Below are 27,742 nucleotides of genomic sequence, written 5' to 3' on the forward strand. Positions count from 1 at the left end.
TGAGTTCCAAATTCTCTTCCCTCTTCCCTCCCCATCCATCCTCCCTAATGATATTTTGGAGGTCAAAGGAGCTAGGATTAAAACCAAGAATCACCTACCCAGAGAAATTGAGTATAATGCTCCAAGACAAAATATGGATTTTCAATAAAATAGAGGACTTTCAAGCTTTCTCAATGAAAAAACCAGAGCTGAATAGAAAATTTGACTTTCATATACAAGAATCAAGAGAAGCATGAAAAGGTAAACAAGAAAGAGAAGTCATAAGGGACTTGCTAAAGTCGAACTATTTTGATGTTTGCAATTCATGAGACCTTTCTCAACATAAGGGTAGTTGAAGGGAATATATGTATATATAGACAGAGGGCACAGGATGAGTTGAATATGAAGGGATGATATCTAAAAAATAAAATTAATTTGTAAGAGAGGAATATATGTGGAGAGGGAGAAAGGGAGAGATAGAATGGGATAAATTATCTCACATAAAAGTGGCAAGAAAAAGCAGTTCTGTTGGAAGGGAAGAGAGGGCAGGTGAGGGGGAATGAGTGAATCTTCCTCTCATTGAATTTGACTTGAGGAGGAAATAACATACACACTCAACTGGGTGTCTTACCCCACAGGAAAGTAGGGGGAAGGGGATGAGAAAGGGGGGATGATAGAAGGGAGGGCAGATGCGGAGGAGGAGGTAATCAAAAGCAAATATTTTTGAAAAGGGACAGGATCAAAGGAGAAAATTGAATAAAGGGAGAGAGGATAGGATGGAGGGAAATACAGTTAGTCTTTCATAACATGATTATTGTGGAAGTGTTTTGCATAATGATACATGTGTGACCAAATATGTTTTAATATCTACAGTAACTTGAAATGAAATTTTTCTTTCTATCACTACCTCCTGGGCTTTGTTAGTAATATATAGAAATGCCCATGATTTCTATGAGTTTATTTCTAATGAATATTTTTAAAGAAGTAACTGGAGAGAAAAGAAAGAAAAGGTTTAAATAGAGTGATCCTGTTGGTTTAGGAAGAAAGAGATGAGAGGAATAGGAAGGAAGGATGTTGGAAAGCTTTCTTATTATATGACTGAATTGTAATGACTTGCTAGTCATAGAACCAAGAGGGCAATGAATACCACAATGCTGCTGAAATGTTGAAATAATTAATGGAAATTTCCTTCCCTTAGTTGCTGCACTTTTTACCTTTTGCTGGTGATTCTCATAATTATCATTTTGCATGTTTCTGCTAAATTTCCCCTGTGACAGCATTAAGTAGTAGAAAACAAAGGATTAAGAGTTAGGGGACAATTCCTGGACCTGTCAGTAGCTAAGTCTTCCCTTGAGCCAACTTCCCATCTCTGGGCTCATAGGTTTAGAACCAGAGGGGAATTCAGAGTTCATTTTTCTCACTTGTAAAATAAAGAATTTGGGCTAGATCTTCCCTAAGACCCTTTTGGCTCTTAAAGTAGCTTGAGAAACAACAAGGTGCAATAGGAAAAAAAGGTGGATTTGGAGACAGAGCATCTGATTGCAGCAAAGAATTGTTTGTAGCTGTGTAACCTTGGGCAGATTACCTCACCTTTCTGTCGTCATCTGTAAAATGAAGGGATCTGATTGGATAAGCTCTAATCTAAGGTCCCATCCAGCACTAAGGCTTTTATCCTACAAGTCTACAGTACTTCTCATCACCAGCAATAGTTTTTTTTAAATATTCTTTCTACTATTTTGTGAATGTCATTAAAAAAAACTGGATTTTTTTGGAGATTGCCCACCAGATTTTTTTGTGTGAATAGCTATAGCTTGATAACAATTATTAATTAATTCTGCCAACAAAACTGGCTCTCCTGATAGCATTATTATGTTCATTAATGATAAAATAAAGCAACTAGATGGCACATTGGACAGTATGCCAGGCCTGGAATCAGGAAGGCTCATCTTCATGAATTAAAATCTGAACCAGGCACTAACTGTGTGACCCAGGCATTTGACTCAGTTTCCTCATCTGTAAAATGATCTGGAGAAGGGAATGGCAAAGTACTCTAGTATCTTTGCCAAGAGAACCACAAATTAGGTCAAGAAGACTCAGACACAACTGGAAAATGCCTCGATAACAAGAAAATGATAAATTGAGTGTCGTGTTATGGACTTGATATCTGAGGACAAAGATTCAAATCATGCCTCAGTAATATGTTGCTTTTGTGTCATTGGAATAACACAGTCCCTGCCACAGGAACTTGATTCAGGAAATTTTAAGCTTGAATCTTGCCTCAGACACTTACTTGCTGTGTGATCCTAGGCCTCATCCTAACCCTATCTATAAAACGGGGATAGTACCAGGACCAGGCTCCAAAGGGTTATGAGGATCTATTGAGATAAGATAAATGAAATATAGTTTCTAAAATGCTTTTCAAATCTTAAAAGGCCATATAAATACTAGATGTTATCACTAATATTATTATTAAAGATAAATGTTTGTTGATTTACTGGTAATTTAACTCCTTTGGCCCTCAGTTTCTTTCTCTGATAAGCAAGGGGATTGGCATAGGGCTCTGATTCCCCTCATAAATCTATGACTAAATTACTTAGATTGTTTAAAAAATAACTCACAATTACAGATATCTGTTTTACTAAACAGTTTTTTTTTATCATGAGCTTGGGACTATTAAAATTAAATCTCCTCTAATAGCTTATATTCACAACACTGAGAGGTTTGCAAAGTGGTTTCCTCACAGGTTTCTCTAGTAGGTAATGTGGCAATTATCTCCATTTTACCGATGGAGAAGCAATATGACAAATGTAGAGAGGTGGGAGGCATGTTAGGGTTAGAGCCCTGGGATGTCTTGCTTCTGACACTTAGAATAGCCACTTAACCTCTCAGTGTCTTGCCTCCTATCCCAACAACTCTAAAAGTATAGGTAAAGGCAGGCTCCTCATTGGGAATTCTCTATGCTTATGAATTATGGATAAGATTAAACAAATCAACAAATAAGTAACGATGACAACTGACATAGCTCAGGACTTAAGTGAATTTCGCAGGGTGCCCTCGTCAAGAAGTGTCAGAATTAGCATTCAAAAGTAGGCTCCTTCTGGCTCCAGTTCCAGAAGGGGAGTCACTGTAGAACCTCAGGCAATTTCGTCTCCATACCTCTACTGTTGCAAACCATAGTATTATTATAGTTTTCTGGGCTTTTACCCCAGGGAATTCAAAGTATGTACTACTTTTTGTTGTGGCAACATCCTCATGAAATTAGCCAAGGAATTGCCTCACCTAATGGAATGATGATGATGAAGATGATGAAGGTGGTGGTGGTGGTGGTGGTGATAATGATGAAAATGACAATGGCTAACATTTATATATCATTCTGTAAATCAACTTATTAAATATTTACTATAAACCAGGCACTGTGCTAAGTACTGAGAATATGAAGAATATCAAAAATAATCTGTCCTCAAGGAACTCATCATCTACTGGGAGAAAACAATACAAACAACTGTGTATGAACAGGATATATAAATATTAAATTGGAGATAATCATGGAGGAAAAGCACTGAGATTAAGGAAGACTTGGAAATTATTGTTTTTCTTTTTTTGTATTATAATTTATATTTATTTATTTTAAACATTCTCCTCTTTTAAAATTTGGAGTCCCTTATTCTCTCTTTCCCATCCTCTCCTCCTTCATCCACTGAGAAGTCAAACAATATTATATTAAATATATATGTGAAATCATGCAAAACATATTTCCATATTAGCCATATTTCAAAAAAAAGTAAGAAAGATAAAGTGAGAAAATTGTACTTCAATTTGTACTCAGAGTTCATCAGTTCTCTCTCTGGAGGTGCATAATAAGTTTTTTTTCATCATGAGTCCTTTGGAATTGTCTTGATTTTTCTGAAACCACTCCTCATCATTTCTTGTAGCAAAATAGCACTCCATCACAATCACATACCACAGCTTGTTCAGCCATTGCCCAATTGATAAACATCTCCTCAGTTTCCAATTCTTTGCCACCACTTGTAAATTATTTTTCAGAAGGTGGAATTTAACTGAACCTTGAAAGAATTCAGGGAACCCAGAAGGAAATGAAAAGGTCAAGAGTTCTAAGAATGGAGAGTGTGGTGGAGTTAGTGAAAATACCCATAGTCAGGAGATATATTATTATCTTTGAGGAATAACAAGGAATCCAATTTCAATGAATGGCAGAGTACAGGGGCTGGGAGGCATTACATATAACAAGACTGAGAATGTGGGAAAGTATCTGGTTATTAAAGGCTTTGAAAGCTAAACAGGAGATTTTATATTTGATCTTGGAGGTAAGGAGCTATTTTATTAAACAGGGAACTGACGTGGTTAGACCTGCACTTTAGGAAGATCACTTTATAGTAGAGTTAAAGATAGACTGGTGTGGGTAGAAACTTGAGGGGGGCTATGGTGAGGTTAGCATTTAAGGAAGATCAGATTGACAGCTGAGAGCATAATGGATTGCAATGAGGAGAAACTTGAGTAAGGGAGACTAACTAGTGGGCTGCTGCAATAATCCAGGAATGAGGTGATAAAAATCCACACCAGATTTTGTGGCAGTGTCAGAAGCAAGATGGAAGCATATATGAAAGAATGTTTTGGAAGTAGAATCAAAAAGACTTGATAACAAATTGGATGTGGAGGTGAGAGAGAGAGGAGTAGAGGATGTCTACTGCATTGGCAACTTGTGCAAAGAAGATTATCACGGTGTCCTCAGGAGTAATAGAATGGGTTTTAGGAAAGATATCCAAAAGGCAATTGGAGATGCAAGACTGGAGGTCAAGAAAATTGCTAGATTTGAATAAATAAATCAAAAATCGTCAACACAGAGATATTATTTATATCTACATGAACTGAAAAGATCGCTAAGTGAAATGGTGTGAAGGAAGAAGAAATGAGGTCCCAGGACAGAGCATTTGGATGGGGGGGGGGGTGGGCACACTCAGTTGATGGGTTTGATCTGGTTGAAGATCTTGTAAGAGACAGAAAGTGACCAGACAGGTAAGAGGATAAAAAAGAGAGCAGTGTCATGAAAACCTAGAGAGAAAGGAGTATCAAGGATAAATGTGTGATCAACAGTTTAGAAAGCTGTAGAGAGGTCAAGAAAGATGACAATTTTTTTGTGAAGGCCACAGGTATTTTTTTTTCATTGCTATCACCCTTTCTGTTGCATTCTTTTGTTATGTGCCAGGTACTGTTGTGAGTGCTTTATTTTTTAAAACATATTTCCACACTAGTCATGTTGTGAAGAAAGAATCAGAACGAAAGGGAAAAACCTTGAGAAAGAAAAAAAAACAAAAAAAAGCAAAAATAGTATTCTTTGATCTGCATTCAGACTCCATAGTTATTTCTCTGGATGTAGTTAGTATTTTCCATCATGAGTCTTTTCGAATTGTCTTGGATCATTGTATTGCTGAGAAGAGCTAAATCTATGGTAGTTAATCATCACACAAGGTTGCTGTTGTTGTGTTCTCTTGAATCTGCTCACTTAAGTCAGCATCAGTTCTTGTAAGTCTTTCCAGATTTTTTCTGAAATCTGCCTGCTTATTTTTTTTGTAGCACAATAGTATTCCATTACGTTCATGTTATACTATAACTTGTTCAGCTATTCCCCAACTCACGGACATCCCATCAATTTCCAATTCTTTGCCATTACAAGAAGAGCTGCTATAAATATTTTTTTTTTGTGTGTGTGTGTGTGTGTGTGTGTGTGTGTGTGTGTGTGTGTGTGTGTATGAGGGTCTAAAGGCTACTGGTATTAAGAAATCATAAGCAACTTTCAAGAGAGCAGTTTCTGTTGAATGATGAGCTCAGAAGCCAGACTGCAGAGACATAATTAGAGAGTGAGAAAAAAGTGTGTGGGGTGGTGGAATTGGAGGTATTAATTCTCCACAACCTTCTCAAGGAATTTAGCCATGAAAGGAAAGATATAGGACAATCGCTAGCCCAGATGGATGGATCAAGTGAGGATTTTTTGAGGATGGAGGAGGCAAAGATGTGTCTGTAGGCAGCAGAGAAGCAGCCAATAGACAAGGAGAGATTGAATATAAGTAACAACAGTTGGAATGATTGAGGGGACCATCTGCTGGATAACACTTTAGCAGCATACTCTCTCCTATACAACCTTGGTATCCTTTGTGCATTGTCTTTGCCCATTAGATTGCAAGCTCCATGAGAACAAGGGCTATATTTTTCCTGCATTGTATCCTCCATGCTTACCTGGCACATAATAGGCATGTAATAAATTGAAGCCTACTGTCATGATATGACTTACCAAGGTGACACAAGTAGGAAGTGCTAAAGCTTAGCCCAAGAACTCTGACACCAACTGGAGCATTGTCTCTGCTCGGCCACACTGGCTCCCATGACCTTTAGCTGAGGGTCAAATTGCACTCAAAATTTGACAGAGGAGAAAAGACCTATTTTTCACAAGGACAGCCACTGTTTTGCCAGTTTGAGTCTGTGTGTGGTTTTAAGCACAGCGGAGAACAATCAGTATGCGCCATAATTTGTGTAAGTATTTATGCTGCTCTTGCTCTGACCCTGGTGGCTTCAGTTTAATGAGGACTTGAAATGTGTGCCTGCGGTCAGGTATTCTGCTCCTGGGTCTCAATTGTTTGTATTCTTTAGCTGAGTTTCCAAGTGCAGAAAAAATCTTGGCACCTGGATTCCCACTGCCATGTGGTGCTTGCAGATTCTGTGGGTACTGCAAGGCCATTTGTAATTGTAGAGCCATTTATTTTCGCTTCACCTAAGTCACTAATGGCTCATTACTGACCCACCACTGCCCAGCCGTTACATTTCTTAATGGCAAAAGCTTGAATTTCATTTGCAAAAAATCTGTGCTTTTCACTTAAATGAGTGGATGCACTGATGATTCCAGAAGCGAAATATGCAGAAAACAGTATCCACATGGGACATATCTGCAGCAACATAGAACTTGTTTCATTAAATGAATATGAAAATGTTGACACCCCCGAGCACCTGATCAGATCCTTGGTCATTAAAAGATTGCCACATAAATTGGAATTAGATTTAAGCAGAAGATGATACTTGTGAGAGGCGAGGGGAGAGGGAATGCTAAACTCCTGTCATTAATAGGGTCCTATATTGTAGTAGTTTACACTGTACACAAGTGATTCTCAGGCTGTCAGCTGAGAACCTCTGGGTAAGCCAGGCCATTATTTCAAGGGGTTCTATTGATTCAGCATTACCTTTTGCATCTTTATTTAAGTATAACTAAATAGCCAGCAAAATTCAGTATGTTAAATGATATATTTACATATATTCTGTAGTCTGAAAATAAGATTTCTTGTAAATATATACACACGACATACATATATATATATATATATATATGTATACAGATATGTGTTATAATGTCTTAGAGATAGTCGTCCTGACTTGTGATTTCTATTTAAAAATAGTTCTTTCCCTCCCACCTCCCCCAACAGAAAGAAAGATAGAAAGAAAGAAGGAAGGAAACAGAGAGAAAGGAAAGGAGGGAGGAATGGAAGGAAAGAAAGAAAGAAAAAAGAAAGAAAGAAAGAAAAGAGAAAGCAAGAAAAAGAAAGAAATAAAGAGAATGAAAGAAAGAAAAAAAGGAAGGAAGGAAGGAAGGAAGGAAGGAAGGAAGGAAGAAAGAAAAGGAGGAAGATGGAAGGAAGGAAGGAATGATGGAAGGAAGGAAGGAAGGAAGGAAGGAAGGAAGGAAGGAAGGAAGGAAGGAGGAAAGGAAGGAAGGAAAGAAGGAAGGAAGGAAGGAAGGAAGGAAGGAAGGAAGGAAGGAAGGAAGGAAGGAAGGAAGGAAGGAAGAAACTCTGAGGGGAAGACAGGAGGCATCATGTGCCAGACAAGTTAAACCACCACTACCACCGTGGCCACTATCTCCCCTCCAACCCTAAAGGAACCACACCAGGATGGAAGAGCTTTGGGAGTACCAATGCTTTCAGCCTAGTGCCCCTGAGTATCATCCTGGCAAGATTACCCTGTGACTATTCAGCCTGGGAACTGTTCCTTTAGGTGCTACAGCCAGAGACACTAAATATTTGGAAAAGAAAGTTCTTACTCCCAAAGTCTTTAGCAATATCAAATAGCGATACATCAGAAACTAATATTATTTTATCAGTGAAAATGTAATTAAAGAAAAGGTACTTTCTATTGTACCTTAAGTTTCATAGCACTTGTCCATATGGCTTTCAGCTAAAAGCTTCCACATATGTTATCTTTCCCTTTATAATGTGGACTCTTTGAGAACAGGAGCTATTTTACTCTTCTGTTTGTAGCTCCAGTGCTTGGCACAGTGCTTTATACATAATAAGTGCTTACTAAATGTAGTCATCTATTCATTCAAGTGCAGTAAAACAAAACGTATTCCCATATTTGTCACGTTCTAGAATGAATTTATTATTCTGAATATTAGTTTGTCGTTACACTGTCATAACTTGGGAAGCCTTTTTCATTTCCAAGAGAACTCAAAATACAAAAACTTCATCATGTGGGTAGTAGTATTGTTTCACTTTTGTGTCTCCAGAGCCAAACACATGGCTCAACATGGCACATGGCACATGGCCAACCTCAGGCAAGCACATGCCTGAGGTTGTTTTTATTAGCTCTCTTTAAATTTTTTTTTTCTTTTCACTTTGTATTAATTTTAATTATTCCTCTAAAAAGTTTTTGGACTGACTGCACAAAGATAGACAATTCACAAATGCCTCCCAAATCCAAAATAAATAATTTCATGTCTGCTAAAATATGAACATTTTTTCTTATATTTTGGTACTTAATATATCCTTCACCTTTTCTATTCTTTTCTTGGAGTATTCATGATGGAGAAACATGTCTCTTCTGTTCTCTGTCTTCCTGAAGCAAAATTTTAAACTTTATTTTTGCCATGCCAACCTATTCCCATCTTCCCATTAAAGCCATTATGTAAAAAATAATCATGTAGATTTAATTTGGAGAATCTTAGCAAGTTATCATAGAATTGCTCTGTCTCTTCATATTTTTCGAAGTGTTGGTGATCAAATTATACTTTATTTTCATGGGAAGAAAAGAAAGAATGTTTTTAAATGACCTGAGAATGAAACTTCATTGGTTTGCCTTTGGATGCATGATAAAACATAAATTTCCTACTAATTTTTCTGCCTCTTCAGGGAGAAACTTTGGGGCATCTTTCCATTTAATTGAAAAATCCTTTTGTCCTCAGCATTCACAGTTAGCAAGAACTTCAGTTTTATATGACAGAGTATATTGACATTATACAGTATCCTGGGAGCTGTTGTTCAGTTGTCTGACTCTTTATGACCCCAATTGGGGTTTTCTTGGCAAAGATATTGGAGTGGTTTGCCATTTCCTTCTCCAGCACATTGTATAGATGAGGAAACTGAGGCAAACAGGGCTCAATGACTTACCCAAGTTTCACATGGCTAGTAAGTGTCTAAGGCCAGATCTGAACTCACAAAGATCAGTCTTTCTGACTTCAGGCCTGGCACCCTATCCACTGAACCACTTAGCTACCAAGAAATACATCTACTCATTTATCATTGACCAAAGTTCTTAACAGAGTAGTAACACCTAACATATTCTTTATAGATGCTCTAAAAATAACAAACATAAACGTTGGTCTGCTTTTATTAACCAATTTGTTAGCTATTCCAGTCCACCTCCAGTTAGCTGCTAAACCATTCTTCCTTAGATATAGTTAATCATGTTCTCTACTCTATTTTTTTTCTCATACTTCTCCCACTTTTCCTTCACACTTTTCAAACTGGACTCCATATCCACTAATTGTATGCAGCTCCTACTTTCTTGCCTCTATTCTTTTTTTTTTTTGGAGGGGTTGGAGACAGGGCAATTGGGGTTAAGTGACTTGCCCAAGGTCACACAGTTAGTAAGTGTGTTAAGTGTCTAAGATCAGATTTGAACTCAGGTCCTCCTGACTCTAGGGCTGGTGCTCTACTCACTGTGCCACCTATCTGCCCCTATTCTTCTTTATTAATTTATCTTTATGGCTGGAATGCCTTTAACTCCCCTATTTTTGTTAAATTTCTACCCATTTAAAAATTCAATCTGAGAATCTCCTTTAATCTCAGAACCAATCTAATTAATAAAGGCTTCTTTGGCAATTATTATTATTATTTTCATTTGTCTCAGATTCCCATAGAGTTTTGTTAGTAGTTCCTATGTAATTTTATATATTGTTTTCTTACAGTTATGTGCATGTGTGCTATATTGTAGAATGGAAGTCTTTTCTTTTCTATTGGTTCCTTAGAGCTTAGCATAATTATTTGCACGTAGTTGTTTGATTGGTTGTTATCCTTCATTCTCAAAGAGTACCAAAATAACATCACTGTGTTAGAGTCAAGTTATAGAGCATCTGACTGTAGCTGATCGGACCAATATGATCTTGGAATGCTCTACCATGGGTTGGGCACAAATAGTCCATATGAACGTTTGGGGTGGAGATGCCTTTAAATTTATATATCTCATGTTTCTTTCCAGCTACTTCAATTCTACTTTGCTCAGAGAGAGAGTACCTTCTTTGATCTGTGTACTCCATGGTGGGTAGTCTTTTGCCAGTGTCTCCCATGTCACACAATGAATTCCAAAGTTCTTCCGAGAGACCTTGAGAGTGTCCCTGTATTGCTTTTGAGCACAATGTGAGCATCTTCTATGCATGATTTCTCTATAAAATAGTCTTTCAGGCAGCTGTATGTTTTGCATTTGAACGACAAGGCTAGCCAACTGGAGTTGCACTCTCTGAAGTAGAGTGTGAATGCTCGGCAGTTTAGTTCAAAAAAGGACCTCAGGGTCTGGTATCTTATCTTGCCAGGTCATCTTCAGAATCTTCCTAAGACAATTCAAATGGAAGCAATTCAATTATCTGGCATGGGGCTGGTATACTGTTCAGGTTTCACAGACATGCAACATTGAGACTAGCACTCCATAGAAATTTGGTTTGGTAGCCAGTATAATACCTCATTTCCTCCACATAGTAAGGGCTTAACAAATGGTTTTCATTCACTTATTTATCCAATCATTCAATCATAGTGTCCAATAATTTAGAAGCTCCGTGAAAGCAAGGATAATGTCCTGACCAATCTCTTGATGTTTCCCAGGACAGAGCCATGTTCCTTACTGTAGAGGCTTAATAAATGTTTGTTGGATTGAAAAGAATGTCAATGAGCAAAGGTAGAATATTCTTTACTCTGACTATAAGGATTTTAACCAGCATTTTCTTATGAGTTATGTCCACCCCAACCTTCCATAGAAAATTGTGAACTAATATAAATCAATGCAAATATGCAATCATATATTATAACATTCACTTTAAATCTGTTTAGAAATGTATCAATTGAGCAAAGCAAGTAGAATTGTCAGTTGCCTCTAAATGACCAATGATGGTAGAAAGAAATTTATTCCTTTTTAAAAACAGATTTCATCCAGAATTTTGTATGTAACATTTTTGAAAGCCATATTATAAATTTTAAACTTGCTCATCAAAAACAGATAGAGAGAGTACAGGTTCAGGGGAAGAAAGAGAGACTTGCTGACATAAAAGAACTAGGGACAGGAGGATTGTGTGATAGCCTGCTGAGTTAAGGAGATAGTCAAGAAAAAAAGGAAACAGAGAAGAAGAACTTCAGATGACTTTAAGAAGATTGAAAATGTTTTCCAAGACACTGAAACTTATCTCCACTTCACACAGAACCAAGGTTTATCTGTCATCTGATAGGCAATGTCTAGGAAAATGAGCCTTCCTGAGATGGTCTGTGTAAAGAAAAATACAAATTGGCAACTTAATTCCCAGTGATTCAGTTAAACTTGATTCTCATAGCAGGATGATTTGTTCCCCCATGCAACCCCTGCCATTTACCAAGAAAATACTACTTTTGAGATAGTATTCAGCATATTATTGGAAGAGAAAACACAATGTAGTCTCATAAAAGGAAAGGCCTCCAAAAACTAGCACCAAAAACCTACGCTATTTTCCTTGTCTGTGACTAATCTTCCACATACGTAAAACTGAAGAATGTTAGCTTATAAGTACTTGAGAACCTATTACATTCCCAAACTTTTTGGAGACTTTGTGATTTATTTTAAAGTAGTATGAGACATAAACCTTGTTGTCCAATATTAGACAATCTTGTTAATGAGAAGAGTTGTAAAGGCAATCAGTAAATGAGAAGATCTTTCCTGCCCATTTGAATAGGCTTCAGGGGGGACTCTCAGGGTCCTAGGGGGAATGGCTAAGACTGGTGCCAATGGTAGGCACCTGAGTTCTGGTCACTCAGATGACATTCTAGTTGATAGGATGACATCTGGTGACTATAAATAAAGGAGAGAACACAGCCTGGAGATTGAGACGTAGTGGAGGAAGGAGCAGGACAAGCGGCGGTGGTGGCGGCAGCGGCGATGGCAGCAAGCACTACTAAAAACAGGACTGACCCTCATGCAGACAGGAGAGTGCTGAGCAAGAGCTTGAGACCAGTGGGTAATCTTCTTACTGGAGGGCCCTAGCCTTGGGGGGAAGCACCAGTATGGCTTTAGATTTTGTTTGACTGAGTCTTGATGCCTCATAGAGTCATTAGCTTCTACTTGCTCAATTCCAATTTTTAATGAATTATTGTCTTCATTTTGCTTCTGGTCCTCCTTTTCCATTTGGTTTATTTTACTTTTCAGGGAATCATTTTCTCTAACTAGATTCTGAATCTCCTTAGGCATTTCACCAATTTTACTCTTAAGATTTGTTTTCATCTGTGATTTTTTTTTCATTTTTTCTTTAACCTCTCTAATTTGGTTTTTAATGTCCTCCTTGAACTCTTCCAGGAATGCTTTTTGGGCTTGAGACCAGTTCACATTCCCTTTTGAGGTTTCGGATGTGGGGATAGTGTCCATGCTGTCCTCTTCCGTATCAGTATTTTGGTCTTCCCTGTCTACATAAGAAGAATCAATAGTCCTCAGTTTTCTAGAGTTCTTCTTCATGTTGGTTAACTTTTCCCTGGCTTTAAAGTGTATTTCTGCTTCTGGATTACAGGGGACTCTGTCCCAGGCTTCTTGTTCTGGGAATTGTAGGCATAGTTATTGGCTTTGAGTGTTATGGTCTCTGGTTTTGTGAGGTGTGGAGGAGGGGTGGTCGGGCTGTTGGAAGTATCCTCTTCCCTTAGTGCAATGGCACAGCCTTTTTAGGCACTGATGTTTGCCACTTCCTCAGGCTGTGTGAAGGCATGTCTGGGGTCCTGGTGTTGATGACTGCTGGATCCACCCTCCTGAGACTTTGGAACTCCCACTATTCTGCTGAGGTGGGGCCTGATGGGACACCTCTCTTCCTGCACTAATCTCCTCCCACCAACATGATAAAGGCCCTCTCCTCAACTTTTCAAGCTAAAAGGCTACTGAAACTCCACTTTTGGCTCTTCCATTTCACAGTTTCTCCCAAAGGAATATTATCTGGGTTGGGGGGGAGGGAGGGATGAGAGCCGCTTTAGCTGGCTATTATGGCTCCAGGAAGTTCAAGAAGGCGTGTTTCAAACCTTTAGACTCCTGGTTGTAAACCTCTGGAGCAGTTTTTCTCACAGCCTCAGGCACTGTGCTGCTTCCTCCTGTAGCTCTGACAGACTCTCATCCCGGGCTGGAAAGCCTGGGCATCACCACCAGTTTCATGCTCCCAGCATTCCCAGCCTGGATCACTGGCTGATTTTTGCAGCTGCTTCAGCTTTGGTGTGGTCTAGTGCAGCTCCCCATGTTGGGCACTCTCTTAGCCCATTTATCTGTCCTGTCAATGCTGAAAACTCTCCTGGCTTGGAAATTTGCCAATAGACACTTAGTCTGGTAGTAGCTTCTAACTCTCTCAAATCTGCTCAGATTCACTTTTTTAGAGGTATCTGACAGAATTTACGTGAGAGCTCCTGCAAGACACTGTTTTCATGTGGCCATCTTGGCTCCACCCCCTAGCTTATTTTTTATGGTACTATTTCTTCAGTATTTTTTTGGGGGGGAGGTTCTCCTTTAGCAAACTGTTGACTCGTTTTTCATGATTTTCTTGTATCACTCTCATTTATTTTCCCAAATTTTCCTCTACCTCTCTTAGTTGATTTTCAAAATACATTTTGAACTCTTCCATAGTCTGAGACCAATTCATTTTTTTTCTTGGATGGTTTTGATGTGGGATCTTTGACTTTGTTGTCTTCTTCTGGTTGTATGTTTTGATCTTCTTTGTCACCAAGGTAAGATTCTATAGTCTGAGGGTTTTTTTATGCTGCCTGCTCATTTTATCAGGGAATTGCTTTACTTTTGAGCTCTTTGCCAAGGCATGTCTTTGCTTCCAGAGCGGAGAGTGCTCTGTCCCAATCTTCAGGGGTATTACACAGTTGTTTTCAGAGCTACTTCTAGGCCCCTGTAAATTTTCAGTTCTTCTGAGGTGGTATGATCCAAGGAGAGGTATTTACTCCTCTCCTGGCCTGTGCTCTGGTCTTTGAGTGACCTCAAGCACTCTTCTCTGCCCTGGAACTGTGAGCAGGATTCCCTCTTCACAGCCAACAGAAGCTCTGCCTTACCAGAACTCCTCCTTACCACTCAGGACTACAACCCAGATCCAAGCAGGGCAAAGCAAAAGAATCCTGCCTGAGTGCCAAAAAAGAGAACTCTACAATCCTGTTCTAATCAGCCACTTGATCCCCCCACTGTCTATGGACTTGACTCTGGAAACAGCCATTTCTACAGCTGCTGGTGCCACTGCTGCCACCTCCTCCACCCCAGAGCTGGGACTCTTCTCTCCATCTCCTCTCACCCAGGTCTGACAGATTTTTCCCACTGACTTTTTATGATTTCTTTAGCATTTGTGGATTGTGAAGGCTGGAGACCACCACATCTTCCAGTGAATCAGTCTGCTTAGGCTTGCTCTGGCCCAGTCCATGCCACATGGTCCACTCTGGACTGCATGCTGTTCCCAACATGGTGTGATAGACCCATCCCATCGACCTTCCAGGCTGTCTTGGGCTGGAGATCTACCTCACTGTGTCATTTTGAGAGTCCTCTAGCTCTAGAATTTTTTTTGAGTCATGTTTTACAAGTACCTGGCAGGTTTGGAGGCGGGGGGAGCTCAAGCAAGTTCCTGCTTTTACTCTACCATCAAAATTTTATAATTTCAAGCACTTTTCTGAATCTCTTCATTCCATGAACTATCAAGTGCTTCCTCTTTGCAAGGCCCCATGAATGTCTTTGTAGGGAATACAATAAGGATATGTAATGGAAGTTAGCTTTTTATGAATAATAATAGCTAGGATTTATAGAATGAACATTGAAAGTACTTGAGAAACATCATCTATTCTGATCCTTTCAACAAACCTGTGAGTTAAGTGCTATTGTTATTTCCATTTACAGATAAAGAAACTGAGTCTGAGGGAGATGAAGTAACCCCTCAGGGTCACTCAGCCAGGAACTTTCTGATGTGTTATTGGAATTTGTGTCTTCCTAACTCCAAAGTCAACTTCTCTCATTTATGTAATTTACAATATAATAGTGAAAAAAAGACAAGCATTAAAATAACAATATAAAACCAAATGATAAAGGCTATTAAAAGGAACTAAAAAGAAAATGTTGATTAAATGGAAGAAGATGGGTTGTTGTTTTCACTTCCTTTCCTCTTCCCAAACCCTCAAAGCTTTAAATTGTCTTGGCACATAGTCCCTTTGGAAACCACAATGTCCTTTATAATAGACAGACATTTAGTTCTGGCTTGGTCTTAGACAAGTTGTTTGGTCTTTCAAGAACTTATTTACTCATCTGTAACATGAAGAGATTGGATTAGATGACCTACAAATACCTTCTAGCTCAGATATTACTAGCATCCTGTGTGTGTGTGTGTGTGCATGTGTGCACATATATGTGCAAGCTTTGTGATTTTAAGGGATCTCACTATAGGGAAAATTTGGGTTCCAATTAATCACTCACCTGTGGTTTTTAGCTTTAGAAAAACATGTGGGGTGAGAGGTTAAAGTAGTGGCCTAATGTCCGCTAGCCTGTAAATGTCAGGCATATTCCTGGCTCCAAGACCCCTGCTCTGTCTGCTCTGCCACAGTGTAGTGCAAATTTTGGCAGAAGAACACATTTTTCAAATGAGGAAGCTGAGTGTGATTTCCAGGATATTAATATTCCCAACTGAAAGCACAGAGTAGGTGTCTGCCAATATCAGCCTGGGGCTTTGAAGGGAGGTCAGGTCTAGAGATTTAAATTTGAAAGACAAACCTTGGAGGAATAGCAGAGAAAAGGAGACCAAAAGACACTGGAGACGGGGATGGGAATAGGCAGAAAAAGGAAGAAAGTGTCTGCAGAAGAAAGTGTCCAATGAGCAGACAGAAGATTTGACAGCAACAATGATGGGGAAAAATAAGAAACATCTATCTAGAGAAAAAAAAAATAAAAACAGAAAGTTATTGTGAAACCTCTGTGATTCAGGACACCTCATTTTACAGCATAACTGGAGAGCCGAGAAAGTAAGGAGACTCTGCATTCATAGTTTTATTTATTGAAAACCCTGAAGGACAAAATGCCTCACACACCCCCACACCCAGGCACCCACACACAATCAGAGATACTCTGCTATTATTCATAAAATTTTGTTTCAAAGAATCACTTCTGTCATCAGAAACTTTGTTAGTGGTGCCCACTTCACCCTCCTACTGAGGTGATGGGGACAGATAAAAGGGAGGAAGCATGGTAATTTTTCTGCGTGATATTGAATGCTGCTTCTCATGAGCTACATGTAACCTTTAGAGTTCAGCAACCTTTCCCTGTCCAGATGTTTTCTTCTTTGCAGGGGACTCTTGTGTACTACAGAGTCTTTGACTGTAGAAGCTTACAATAAATGAGGTAGTTTGGATAAGGATAAATAGGTATAAAAACAATAAAAAGAGAACATTGTCATAGGTAGAATAGGTGATTTTGAATGGACATAAACACAAAAATCTACTAACAGGAGGTAATTTGTTAATATGGGAGGTAGTGTGGGATGGTGAATAGTGGATTGATTTGCTATCAGGAAGACATGATAAAGGACAAACTCCTCTCCAGGCCTCATTTGTCTATTTGAAAAAGATAGGGATAATAACAATTGTAGGATGATAACAGCTGTAGTTCCTACCTCATAGGGCTCCTGTGAGGCTCAAATGAGATAATGTCTGGAAAATGATATGAAAATGTCGATTAGTAAGTTATAGGTAATGTGTTCATTTTTAATCTATTTAAAGAAATATTTATTGAGTGCTTCCTAAGTGCTCTGAAGATGAATTTTAGAAAGGATAAACATAATGTTCTAAGATAGAATTTTTTAAAAAAATCAATAGTACAGAAATAAGGAAGAGGAGTGTGTGGTTAGACAACAGAAAATGATCTGAAGGCTCCAGTGGAAAGCCAGCTCAATATTAGCTAATATTATGATACAGCATCCAAATGAACAAACAAATGAACAAACAAATGAATGAATGAACAAAAAATGTGAAGCTATTTTCTTCCCAGGCCTGTGACTTCATTAGTGTAGCAAATATCAGGTGGGAAATCTACCTCCACCTAAAGAGATCTGTAACTGTTGTGCGAATTATGTCCTCAAGAATTTCTGTTACTTACTTTAGCTTCCAGAGCCAGTGTATGTCTGAAGAGGGCCATGAAACTTTGACTTCCTGAGGCGGCTCTCTAGCCCTTTGTTCCAACAATCTGGCTAGCAGCTGCTGTGGGGGTGAAAAACCAATACATCCCAACAACAAGAGCACTGCTAGCATAGGTTCTTTTGATTTGCTTTACTAAGGAAAGCAAAGTTAAGGGGTTAACAAGCTTACTTTAATCCAGCATACAAATATCACTCACTTAGTTCAGGGGAAAAATCCAGCACCCTGAACTTCAGAGCAAGTACCAACAAATTACCAACAGATCAAATACAATTCATAGTTACCAAGAAAACCAAGTCCTGGACATCTGGGCAAGCTGGAGGACTGTTAACTACAGCTGCCCAGAGTTTCCACATCAGTGAGCCACCAAGAGTGAGAACCCTGAGCAAATTGCTCTGACTTCCCTTTCTTATACAGTTTCAGACATTATCAAACGTTGTCTCAGCGACCAGAACTTACGCGCCTATGATTGGCTCTGGAGTTAGCACCTCTCCTTAGTGCCCTGGGAGCTTCACACCCACATAGGCTTAGCACCTAGTAATTAGTGGTTTGGGGAAACTTAGGAGCAAAGGTCTAATCAGGCCTCCCTTAGTTAGTTCCACCTGGGGCCCCACCTTAGTTACCAATTCACACCCACATAGGTTTAGCACCTAATAGAGGTTTGGGCTTGGGGATTAGCACCTAGTAAGAAATGAAATGAAAAACACTGAATTAATCAAAGGAAACAAAAGCCAAACTCTTCAAGGATCCCCAATGCACCCTTACACCTCAGGATCCATTTGGATTGAAGAAGATTACATTCCCATTCTATTCTGACCTGGTGAGAATAAGGTATTCAGGTTTCTGCTTCATATTTTAAGAAAAGAACTGATAAATTCATGTCTGAAGTACAATCAAGAGTGGGAGAGGCATGTACAACAGATAATGTGGATATGAGAAACGGTTGAAAGGAATGAAGATATTTAAGATGGAAAAAAGGAGATTTAGGGATCCTAGTACAATTGCCTTTAAACACATGTGGAAAAGGGATTATACATATAATTTTTTACCCTTGGAAGAACAAGAAGGAGCAAGAGTTAGAAGTGAAAGATAAGAATTTGAATGTGTGTTTGTGTATAGATAGATTATAAACGATAAATGATAGACGATTCTGTATGAGGGTTGGTTGGTTGGTTGGTTGCTGTCCTTTGTTCCTGAAGAGAACCAAATCTTTAAATATTAATATCTATAAATATACAGTTTATATGTATATATACATGTACATATGTACATGCATATATACTTATGAATGTGTATCAAGCCATTAGGGCAGGTAGGTAGCATGGTGGATAGATTGCCAGGCCTAGAGTGAGGAAGACTCAAGTTCAAATTTGGCCTCAGACATTTGCTAGTTGTGTGACCCTGGACAAGTCATTTTATTACTGTCTCACTTTTCTCATCTGTAAAATGAGTTTTAGAAGGAAATGGCACACCTCTTCAGTATCTTTGCCAAGAAAACCCCAAATGGGGTCATGAAGAATTGGACATGACTGAATGACAAAAACAACATACAGCCCTTAAAATAAATATCTTTAAATGTATGTAGATATGTATGTGTACATACAAACATATGCATACATATATAATTAATGTTATCCAAAAATAGAATGAACTTCTTTGTTAGGTGGTCAGTTTTCTGTCATCAGTTATTGAATGTAGAGTAGATTAAGATGACCGACATTTCTATAGCCCTATATGAATTTCAAACTGTACTACAAGCATATTTGATCCCTATAACAAGTCTTCGAGTACATTACAACAATATCTTTATCACCTTTTTACATATGAAGAAATTGAGACCTTCAAAGCACTTCATTATGTACCTCCCAAACATTTCTGATATTTTTATGCCTTACTTTCCAACACACATACTCTGATCTTTTGACACTGGTTTCTTGTCTGTTCCATAAACGATATATTTCATCTTTCAACTCTGCTTATTTTCCCTGGCTATCCCCATTCATGGAATGTTCTTCTTTCTCTGCTTCATCAATTTATCTCCCTGGCTTCCTTTAAATCACAAGAAAAATCCCTCCTTCTACAAGTAGCCCTCTTAATTCCAGTGCTTTCTCTCTTTCAATTATTTCCTATTTATCCCGCATATAGTTTGCTTTGCATATAAATTTTGCATGTTGTCTCCCCATTCCATAGTAAGGTCCTTGAGGCCAAAGCCTGTCTTTTGCCTATTTTTGCATCTCCTATGCTGAGCACAGTGCTTGGCACATAGCAAACACTTAATTTGTTTTTTGTTTGATGGATTGATTAACCTAATGTCACAGATTTTTCAAGTGTAGTGGACAAGACTTGAGTTCAGATGACTGGACTTTATATCCAAGGAGCTTCACCTGATATGCCTCACTGCCTGAATAATCCCTTGATAAGTACATAAGTGGTAGTAGAGATGATTATTATTTACCTGACATTGGATTAGAGGTCTTGCCCTACTGCGAGATTCTACGATTCTGTATGAGGGTTGGTTGGTTGGTTGGTTGGTTGGTTGCTGTCCTTTGTTCCTGAAGAGAACCAAAATGGCATACTTATGTTAGAGTCAAATTACAGCATGTCTGACTGTGGCTGATTAGACCAATATGAGCCTAGAATATTCTACTACATGATGGTCACAAAGAGTCCATGTGAACATTTGGTGTGTATTCTCTAAGTCTGCACATCGCACATTTCTTCAGTTCTGCTTTGCTCATAGAGCACAGCTACTTCTTTGATGAAGGTCTGCCATAATGGGTGGTCCTTTGCCAGCATCTCCCACATCACACAATCAATTCCAAAGCATGTACTCTATGCATAAATATTTTACACCTTACATGCAATCATCATGCCTTGTATGCCTATAATGTGTAGCTTTGCCTTCTGTCACTTAAATCCAATTTATTTGCAAGTCATGACATCATCTTCTTGATGTCATGGGCCTCTTCAAGAATGAAGGACAAACCATACACATACACACACATCATATTATGTAATACAAAGTATGATATATAATTATTTTATGTGATAAATATGATATGAATGTGTATTGAATATTATTTATCATCAATGAGGCTGAAATCCAGGAGAAGGGGAGAATAAAATATAACCTAGTTAGAAATAAAGTATATGATTAAGTGCCTGATTCAATATCATAGCCAATAAGAGAGGTGTTTTGGGAAGAGTATGGGATATAGAGTCAGGAGAGACCTGGTTTGACAGATTCCATCTTCGAAATTGCGTAGTATTTTAGAGTTGAAAGTGGTCTCAGAGGCAACTGGAAAACTGGTTTCAAGTCAGTCTTCTGGCAGTTATGATCTAAGTATCCTTGGTAAGTCCCTTATCCTTATCAAACCTCAGTTTACTCATTTGTAAAATGGGGATAAGTAACTGCATTAACTACCTTCCTGGATTGTTGTGAGATGTTTTCCCCAGAGGCTAAAAGAACTAAATAAAATTCATTATTATTATCGTAATCATTATTGTATTGCATAGATGGATTTGACTACAGCAAAACCACATATCTCAGGCATAATTATTATATATTTTATATCGAGATCAGTTTGACTAAAGGCAGTTGAGAATGTCAGAATGAGAACCACCTTGATTTGTTCCTTGAAAGTCAGGCAGGCATGACCTGATTAGGCAGAACTGACCCTGGAATAGGTGGAGGGATTAATTTTTTTCATATGGATCACCAGTGTAGTTAACTAAGACCCTATCTAGAGCACATGTTTTACATGAGAGTATTCATTTGACTTTTCTACCTAGCTAAAATAAGAGTTACCACTCAGCTATTCTCCTTGGTTTTCCTAGAAATCACAAAATCATAGAACATTAGACTTTGCAAGCCATCTATAACTTCCCACCTGGTGAAGTTATCTCCTCTTGAACATTCCTGAGATCTAGCCATCCAGCAGACGCCATTTGGGTACTATTTGTATACTTGGAGTGACAAGAGGAGCTCACTACCTCACAAGGCAAATATTCACCTTTTGAATGGCATTTTTTGTTGGAAAATTCTTTGTCATATTGAGTGGAAATCTGCCTCCTGGTAAATGCCACCTGTCAGACTTAGTTCTGCCATCTGGAGCTTCCCAGAATATCCATTCCACATGATGGCTATTATGTTTCTCTTTCTCTCTCCCACTCACAGTTCTTATTATTTGAGCATAAACTTTCTTAATTTCCTAAACCATTCCCTGCATCTAAGCATTCTTTGTAGATAGTAATTAAAAATAATAAAATAATAGGTAGCTGATCAAAGAGTGATAGATGATAGAACCATAGCTCTAGAACTGGAAGAGACCTCAGAAGCCATTCATAAATTACAATGCCTCGTGTATCTTTACAATGCCTCATGTATCTTTAATGTAGTGACTAATGAAATGATTTTAATGATTTGGAAATTATAGCCAAAACAGAAACTAGATTAACACGTGATATATGTATGCATGTGTATACGTATATGTGTATACACACATATACGTATACACATACAACTATAGCTGGTGGATAGAGTTCTGTGACTGAAATCATAAAGTCTCATCTTCCTGAGTTCAACTGTGGGCTCAGATACTTAATAGCTGTGTGACCATGGGCAAGGCACTTAATATCGTTTGCCTCAGTTCCTGATCTATAAAATTACCTGGAGAAGGAAATGGCAAACCATTCCAGTATCTTTCCCAAGAAAACCCCAAATGGAATCATGAAGAGTTGAACATGACTGAAACAACTGAATGACAACAAACACACATGTATGCATATATGTATGTGTGCACACATATATGAATATGTATATATATATATATATATATATATATATATACACACATGTGCATTCATATATGAAATGCCTTTGGAATCTTTTTAAACAACTAAAATGTAAGGAATATCAGTAACCAAAATGGAGATTTAAATTATGTTACCACATAGTTTCACCATCAGTTCAGAATGAATTATATATAAGAACACAGGCTAAACCTATAATTTTATCAATTTTGGGAACTCTTTCTCCCAATGCAGGCCAGCATTCTCTTTGTAACTTATAGTCATGAGTTGTCTAGAACACTAAGAGGCAAATGATTGGTGATATTCTCATAGGCAGTATGCACTGGACATAGGATTTGAACCCAAGTCCTTCTGGCTGCAAGATCAGTTCTCTATCCCTTATACTCCACTAGCTCTGTGAAATCTATACCATACATTAACATTGTACTCAGTTCTCCCTTTTATATATTGTACAATTAATCTCTTTCATTATTTACTAAAAAGAGAAATACAGAACTAAAAAATAGGCATAAAGATACTTCTCTGTCAATGCAGAAGTTTAACAAGGTTATACAGGGAGGGGGAACATTTTGGATTTTTCTTTTCCTTGACATGGCCACAGAATTCATTCCCAAATGGCTATATTGACAAAGAACCTCTCCACCTATTGATAGGCCTGTCTTTGGGAAATACAAATGATGTGGCACAGCTGTGGTGCTCCATGTGTCAGCTGAGTAGAACCTACCTGAACCTGTTCTCCATTGACATAGCCTTTGAGAACTCAAGGTCGCCCTCAAGTCACAATTACACATCAGAGAAGAACTTTGTGCATCAGAATTGCACTGCTTCTGCAGGAAGAGATGCATTGAAATCTACATTTCTCAGAATGTGACCACAATGTTAAGATCATCCATCAACAGATTCATGTAAATATAATTTAAGTTCCTTTCCATGCCACTATCTTAGGACATAAGACCACTGCTTTCCCTTTTCTAGGTTCATTCAAAAGGTCAGTGGGTTAGGATCATTATTGCAGTATCTGACTAGTATGAAAAAAAACCATGACAATCTTTCTATTTCCATTTGTCTTCTAAAATATCTTCAGAAATGTAAAGTACAATTTCTAGTTCATAAAGACAAATCATGTCTGCTTTCCAGGAAGCTCCTCAGTCATGTGCTTCTTGCCAACCAGATCCATCTTCCTTGATAGAGGGGAGAATCTCTAAGAGAAGAGGATGAAGAACTTAAATGGCTGATGTGAGTTCACAACTAATTCTCTCCTACATCTCAAGAGGATGAATAAGGACAATAAATACCACTTCTTACAATAATAGTTACCACACAGAGACCAAAGACACCCTCAGTAAATAAATCAGGCTTTGCTTTTTTCCCTAGTCCTTCTTTATTCTGTTCATGACATGCCTATAAACTCACAAATTATTTTCTAATGCTAACAGTGGTTTTCTCTGAAAAGAGATTAATCATCTATGATTCCGAGGCTGTGGACTGAAACAAATGGAATCAATTGAATACCACATGACAATATTGAATAAGAATTACCTTTTTCAGTCCATAACCTTTTCCAAACAGCTTAATAGTTGACATTCTATTCTTCAATGGGAAAATTGTAAGGATCCTCAGTTTCCTTCTTTTCCATAAAAGAATCTAAATCACTAAATTATTTAATGCATAAATACACACAATTATTTTTAACTAATCATTTTAATCTATTCTTATACATGGGGCCAAATTGATTTTTTTTTGGTGAGTTTCTGAAGTGTTTGTTCAAATTATTTGGTCACTTAAAGAATAAATCAGCTTGCCATCTTTCATAAATGTACAGAAAAACAAATCTCCGTACTTTAAATATACACATCAAAGTATCTTGGAAAATTCAAACAATAAATTACTTTGGAACTGGACCATTATCACAGATGAAGCCGTTGTCCATAATTACTTGCATATAACATACATCTATTTAAAAAAAAAACCTCAAAGTTCAAGAACAAAATTTTAATAAATATTGCCATACCAAATACTCATAATCTCTATGGCAGATGAAATGAAAATGTCATAATACAGAGAATAAGCAAAGGTTATGGGAGCAAAGCTATGTTGCAACAGGATGAATTACATATGCCCATACTCCTGTCTGCTACTGGAATTATGCCTAGTATGTTTTTAGTGAGCCCTTAGAAGATGACCTTATATCCCAATACATTTTATTTTGCTACCAAAAAAAGTTATTTTATCCACCTGTGCTAAAAGATAACAATGGGATAGTAATATATACCAAGACTCTATTTGAGTTAAAAAAAAATACACAAAAAGAATACTTTCCCCCTAAAAAAAATTACAGAAACAATCAGAGCTAATAGTACTTTAAGCTCTACAAAGTATTTTACATATCCCATTTAATCCTCACTTCAATTTGGTGGAGTAGTTGTGATTATTGTCTCTGTTTTCCAGATGAGAAAATGAGATTCAGAAAATTTCAGTGACTTGAACTGGGGTATATAGGTAGTCAATTTCTGAGGCCGGATTTGAACCCAGACTTTCATGACTCCAAATCTGGTCGTCTATGTACTAAAATAGTTTTGTCTATCTACATGGAAGGGAAGGAATTAAATGTCAAAATAAGAAATAAGCAGAGAAAAACAAGCCTAATGTGGTCCCATGTGAAACACTGCACATTACATAGTATTCACCTCTGTGTGTATGAGTCTCCCTTGTTCCTCTAACAGTATGTCTCCATAGGCTTCCGTTTTAGGCTCTCTCCCTTTCTGCTTCTATACTACTTCACTTAGGCATAGCATCAGCTCCCACGGATTTAATTACTATCTCTGAGCTTACACTTTTCGCATATACCTATCCTGTTCTAACCTTGTTAAGGCAATCAGACTTTTCCATTCTTCCCTTTTGGGATGCTAAGACTATCAAGTCTCCCTTTTGTTTGAAAGGGTGGGAAACCTTTTTGCTGTCTTTGTCTTGGAATTTTGCAGCATTAAGACAATAGGGAATCATTGACTTGTATATGATGTGACACTGGGGATTGGGAACTTTCACACACCCAGTCTGGGTGAGGTCAGAGCCCTCAGGGATCCGAATAGGATATAATTGAAGGGAGCTTGGCTTTTGACTTTTGGGGCACGCTCATGGAAGGAGTGTTGAGACTCTGGGCAAGCGGTAACTGCCCCCTGGCTTTGTAACCCAGACTCATTGGTTCTTCTCTGGTAACTATGTATTGTGATTTGATCAGACAATGTCTGTCTGGTGATGTTTTTAATTTCTGTTTATATTTGTCTTGAAGTTCAGGGGGCTGATCTTTTCCCCCTGAACAAAGTGAATGATATTTGTATGTTGGATTAAAGTGAGATTGTTAACCCCTTGAAGTTACTTTCCTTAGTAAAGCAAATCAAAACAACCTGAGTTAACAGCCCTTCTGTATGCTGGGGTTACTGGTCTTACAACCTTACAGCAGCTGCTAGACACATTGTTGCTACAAACCTCTCCGCTGACTTCCAGTCTCACATCTCTAAATATCTTTCAGCCATCTCGAAATGGATGTTCAGGAGACACATCAAATGCTTCCTATCCAAAACAAAATTCATTTTATTTCCCCTTAAGCTCTCTCCATGTCCTCCTTTCCCTATTACTGTAGAGGAGAACACCATCCTCTCAGTCCCTCAGGCTGTCAACCTAGCTGTCATCCTCAACTCCCCAATAACTCTTACCTGCCCCGCCCCCCATCCAGTCCATTGACAAGACCTATAGATTTCACTTTTGCAGTATCTCTCCAATACACCTTCTCTTCTCTGACACCTGCCTGCTAGTTTGGACCTTCATTGTGTCGTACATGGGTTATTTCAGGCTTCAGGCTGGTCTACTTGCCTCAAGTTTACACCCCCTCCAATTCATCCTCCACTGAGCCACTAAAGGAATTTTTCTAAAGTTCATGTGTCTTGTCTAGTCTCTTCCCTATTTAACCAACTCCAGTGGCCCCCAATTCTCCTGGATCAAATACAAAATGGTCTATTTATCATTGAAAGCCTTTTATAAGCTAGTTCACTCCAATCTTTCTAGGCACCTTAGACTTTTCTCCCCACTGTGTATTCTTTAATCCAGTGACGCTTGTAAGAAATGGGAGGAGGAGTTTTGTTTCCACAGAACTAAAGGTGTGCTTCCCTGCCCTCCCCCACCCCAGCTTTAGCAGAAACCAGGCCTCAAGGTCGGTCAGGTGAGAGGTCAGAGGCTTCTACGCATGTGCATACTTTTTGAGAAGGCAGTCTGGGGAATTAGAGAGGCCAAACTCACTTGAACCTGTTCAAGCTTATCTAGGGTCTGGTCTTGGTCAAGAAGTCAGGCCTGCTGATTTGCATCATTTGCATATGTTAAAGAGGGAAAGTAGGGGAAGTAAAAGAATATAGTTTAATCCTAAACTAAGACAAGGAAAATCTAATTAACTTCACTTTTGCTTCTGTATCCTTATTATCCTATTTATATAAACTGTATAACCTAGGAAAACTATGTAAAAAACAAAGATTGTAAACTAACCATGACTCTAGCAGGAGTGGAGGGAATGGTTACCCCTGCTCCTGCAGCTGTATCGGTGTGAGTGTTCCCGCGAGCACTGCACCCGCTCTCCCGGGGAGTGTAATAAAAAGCCTTCCTCTGCCCACTCTGGTCCTGAGTTCTTTGGGTGTGAATGGGCAAATCACATGGGTTTTCCTAAGGTCAAGTGAAGGGAAGCAACAGGCAGCGGAAGTTCACCAGGCTTACTCCTGGATCTTGTCTTGGGGTGTCCTGTGATCCCCACTGCGGTGTTAAGAGGGCTACCACTCTGGATTCCCTTGGGGAGCCCTGTGGTCTGCACGGCCTTCTTAAGGGGACATCACATGGGACTTCCGGCCCTGTCTCGGGAGCCTTATGATCTTACTGCCATCCTAAGAGGCCATCACTTGGGTCTTCCTTAGGGTCTGACCCCTAGGAGGCCCTGTGATCCCCACAGATTTAAGGGATGGCTACCACTTGGTCTTCCTCTGGGAGTCCTGTGGTCTGTACAGCCTTCCCTAGGGATTATCACAGGGTTCTTCTTCAGGACTTTGGCCCTGCCTAGGAAGTCTAGTGATCCCCAAAACCACGTTTCTCACACACTGGTCTTCCAGTTGCTCAACAAACAAGATGTTTCATCTCTCAGATCAGGGTGTCTTTCTCTGTCCCTCATGGATGGAGTGTTCTCCCTTCATCTCTATCTAATGGCTTCCCTAGCTTCCCAA

The sequence above is a fragment of the Trichosurus vulpecula genome, chromosome 4, assembly GCF_011100635.1.
Source record: "Trichosurus vulpecula isolate mTriVul1 chromosome 4, mTriVul1.pri, whole genome shotgun sequence".
Taxonomy (NCBI): Eukaryota; Metazoa; Chordata; class Mammalia; order Diprotodontia; family Phalangeridae; genus Trichosurus; species Trichosurus vulpecula.